The following is a 4561-nucleotide window of genomic DNA, read 5'->3' as shown; positions in this document are numbered from 1 at the left end:
TTCCCCTCTGTTGCTTGTGGAGTAATTCCTGTTCCAGTGCAATTATCACCATAGCAACCAGCGTCTGTGCAACGCTGGGCTGTGTGCTGTGTTGCCGTAGTGATGGGAGGCCTCTGACAGGCCAGATCTCCTTTCTCCTCTTTTCTTTTCTTTTCTTTTCTTTTCTTTTCTTTCTTTCTCTTGTTGTGGGGAAGACGCAGCTGCTTACACACACTAATGAAGTTTGTGTTTGTAGGCTCACGATGCAAAAATTGTATTTCACACTAATGATGATGATGTAGTGCAGATTGTGTGCTTCACCCACTAGAGTCTCCGAAAGGGCTAAAGCATGGCTACTTCATCACATTCAGACATTAAAACAAAGCAGACAAAAAAAGACACAAAAAGACACAGAATGACTAAAAACAAAAGACACAAAATTACCAAAAAAGACACAAAATGACTAAAAAAAGACACAAAATGACTAAAAAAAGACACAAAATGACTAAAAAAAGAACCAAATGACCAAAAAAAGACAAAATGACCAAAAAAAGACACAAAATGACTAAAAAAAGACACAAAATGACTAAAAAAAGAAACAAAATGACCAAAAAGACACAAAATGACTAAAAAAAGACACAAAATGACAAAAAAAAGACACAAAATGACAAAAAAAGACACAAAATGACCAAAAAAAGACACAAAATGACAAGACAGAATAACAAAAAAAAAAACACAGAAGACACAAAATGACAAAAAAGACACAAAATGACTGAAAAAACACTAAATTGCTTAAAAAAGACACAAAATGACCAAAAAAAGACACAACAGACACAAAATAACCAAAAAGACACAAAATGACCAAAAAAAGACACAAAATAACTAAAAAAGACAGAAAAACTACCAAAAAAGACACAAAATGACAAAAAAGACACAAAAAGACACAAAATGAAAAAAAAGACACAAAATGACCAAAAAAGACACAAAATGACTTTTGAATGAAAGACAGAAAAAGACTTGAGGTTTAAAAAATGGACACAATAGCCCTGTAAGACTCCATAGAGTTTAGCCTACTGTGCATGCTGTGTGCTCTCTCTGTCTGTTTTGTATGTGTGATTTATTTTTTCTAGTGTGCAGCTTCTTCAGCGAGCAGGTAGAGCAGCTCCTCCTGTGAACTGACGTCATCGTTCGGTGGATCAGCTGCAGCTTCTCTTTGTCCTCACATGTTGGATCTGTTGCCAGTTTCTAAGATTATAATAACTATTTTGGGAGGACAAAACACTTTTTTTTCAGTTATGTCCTATCACCAGTTTGGAGAGTACAAAAACACATTTTGGTTTTCCTCAAGGGACAAAAAAACTGAAATATTTCACAGCAGGGTGAAAACATTTCTCTCATTTTTATTTATTTATTTATTTATTTGATTAGGACAATGCACATTAACCAGTATATCAGCAAAAGCATCAATATAAATATGCCGCGGTTAGCACAGTTGCTAATTTTCACCCGTTACACAAACATACAGACAATATACCATGACAAATAGATAAAACATGTAGAAATCTTACACAAAAAATAAATCCGGATTCACATCGAGGTTAAAAGTTGATACATAGAATAGAAAAATGTCTAGATATCAGCTCTTAAATTAAACTCTTTTCAGCTATTTTTGTTTTCATTATATTTGTCCAATTTAGTTCATCAACTCTTTCTCAGCAAAGGTAAAAAAAAATGTGTCAATTTTTGTGTGTTGTTGTGTGTTTGTTTTATGTGTGTTTTTTGTAATTCTTTCCGTGGTTTTTGTAAAAAAAAAAAAAAAAAAATTATGTGTTTTCGGTGTGTTTTAAGATGGTTTTTATGTGGGTTTTATTGTAAAAAATGTGTTTTTATATGTGTTTTTGTAATTTTGTGTATGTGTTTTGTGCAGGGCTTTTTGTAAAAAAAAAAGGGCTTTTTTGTGTGTTTTTTAAAAATTTTTGGGTGGTTTTTGTAAAAAAAAAAAGTATGTGTTTTCAGTGTGTTTTAAGTGTGTTTTATTGTGAAAAATGTGGTTTTTTTTTATGTGTGTTTTTTGTAATTTTTTGGGTGTTTTTTGTAAAAAAAAAAAAAAAAAAACGTATGTGTTTTGGGCGTGTTTTTGTGTGGGTTTTATTCTAAAAAATTTTTTTTTTTCATGTGTGTTTTTTGTAATTTTTAGGTGGTTTTTGTAAAGAAAAAAGTATGTGTTTTTGTGTGTTTTAAGTGGGTTTTTATTGATTTTATTTATTGTAAAACATGTGTTTTTTTATGTGTGTTTTTGTAATTTTGTGTGTGGGTTTTTTGTGTTTTTTTGTGTACAAAATGTTTATCCAGCAAGTCAAAATGAAAAAACAATAATCAGGTCACATAGGTGAGGCTGTGCTGAAAACAATACCAACGTGGCATGATGAACACTTTTTAAGTGATTTATACAGACAGAATGAAAAGGAGTCAAAAACCAACAAAGGGTTAAACATCAAAACAATTAAAAAGCACCAAGAGAAACATTTTTCAGAGCCAAGTTTATAAAACGTGTGCATCATGAAGTCCTCACTGACTCATTTCCTCAACTCTCTGAAAGCCATCAGGCTGTTAAAAGCTTAATCTGTTAAATCTGAGAGCTGGATGTTCCAGCCCTCAGAGATAGCGTATTATCATATTCCTCTCTGGGTGTCATAATAACATGTCAACTGTTATGTGAGTGCGTGTGTTTATGTTAAAAACAGCCGGAGCTTTAAAACCTCCAGCACAGATTGAAAACAGGGATTATGCAGATTTTAGAGCAGGAAGGGAGGGGTCCGTGTCAAGTTTGGGATAATTCAGCATTTTCATTAACAACATTACATCACTAAATTGTCTTCTGATATTTGAATTTGTTTTAACAGGATCCTAGTTTTACTGTGTTTCTTGTTTTGATATTTTAAATTCTGGCTGTGGTTTATACACTGTGTTTGTGTGTGATGTCACTGTGGATTCTCTGGTGAAACTCATTACATTTCTTAATAAATGTCCTCGACAGGTGCATCTCAATACATTAGACCAGGGATGGGCAACTGGAGGCCCGGGGGCCACATACGGCCCGCACCGTCACTTGAAGTGGCCCTCAGTACAACTACATGCATTTGAGCATGAAATCTTAAACGTGCAGTGTAAAAATGCACAAAATTACTTCTTTTTAATTAGTCTTGGTCTGCTGTTCTTGCACTGAAAAATAAAGAAATCACATTAAGTGACATTTTGTATTTTTATTATGTTTTTGGTGTGTTTTGAGTGTGTTTCTATGTGTTTTTTTGTAATTGTGTGTGTGTGTGTGTGTGTGTGTGTTTGGTTTGTTTTTCATGTTTTATGTGTTTTATGTGTGTTTTTTATTTTTTGTGTCTTTTTTATGTGTATTTTTTGTCTTTTTTGTGTTTTTTTGTATTTTTTTCATGTTTTATGTGTGTTTTTGGTAATTTTTTTTGTGTTTTTGTGTGTTCAAAATATTGATCCAGTAAGTCAAAATGAAAAAATAATAATCAGGTCATATAGGTGAGGTTGTCTTTAAAACAATGATACCAACACGTCATGGTAAAGATTTTTAAGTGGTTTATACAGGCAGAATGAAAAGGAGTCCAAAACCGACGAAACAGCCCCAAACTCCAAAGGGTTAATAATGTGAATGCTTAGACCTCTAAGGATTAATTTGATGTCACAGCTCTTCTTTTCTAGTCTTTTCTAGTCTTTAACACTTCATTCATTTCAGGTTTACAATAATAAATTCTCTCCTCTTCTTCAGATCCGTGACAGAACGATGAAGGAGATAACAGGAGGAGAGCTGCTGCTGATAATGAGAACAGGATTTAGTCTTAGATTTAGACTTTAATCCAGTTTTTGTTCGATGATGATTGTCCAAGTAAAACAAGAGATATGGTCAATTAGTATAGAAATATAGAACCAGATGATATCCTCATTTTACCTCTTATATGTTATATGCAATCTGTATTCACATTAACAGCATTTAAAATTCTTCAGTGAGCATGATTGTGTGTTAAAAGTAAAAAGAAAAAGCAAACAAACACAATTTTCATACTCTAGGTCCCTTTAATTACTTTTTTTTTGTAATTGTGTGTCTTTTTTTGGTAATTTTGTGTCTTTTTTGGGTCATTTTGTGTCTTTTTTTGGTAATTCTGTGTCTTTTTTTGGTAATGCTGTGTATTTAAAAAAAAAATGTAAAAAAAATGTGTTTAGGTGGTTTATAGAGGCAGAATGAAAAGACTCACAAGCGGATAAAATAGCTTAAAACTACAAAGGGTTAAAACTCTGAGGATTCCTGAGGTTTAATATAAAGAGGATAGACAGATAAACAATGTGCTACCTCTGCTACAGAAACATCTCCTTCCCCCAAACCTCCTCCTCCTCCTCCTCCTTCTGTCTTCATGAATATTGGGGAATTAATGTGTGTGGGGAGGAGGAGGGAGGAGGAGGGAGGAGGCAGGGACAAAGGGAAAAAAAGCGAGCTAGAGAGGAGGGAGGGAGGAGAGCTGCTGTCGTCAGAGTCTCTGCGCAGCCTCAGTCTGAGTCTATT

Source organism: Centropristis striata, chromosome 15, assembly GCF_030273125.1.
Source record: "Centropristis striata isolate RG_2023a ecotype Rhode Island chromosome 15, C.striata_1.0, whole genome shotgun sequence".
Lineage (NCBI taxonomy): Eukaryota > Metazoa > Chordata > Actinopteri > Perciformes > Serranidae > Centropristis > Centropristis striata.
The sequence above is the reverse complement of the archived record's forward strand: the minus strand, read 5'-3'. Positions refer to the sequence as shown.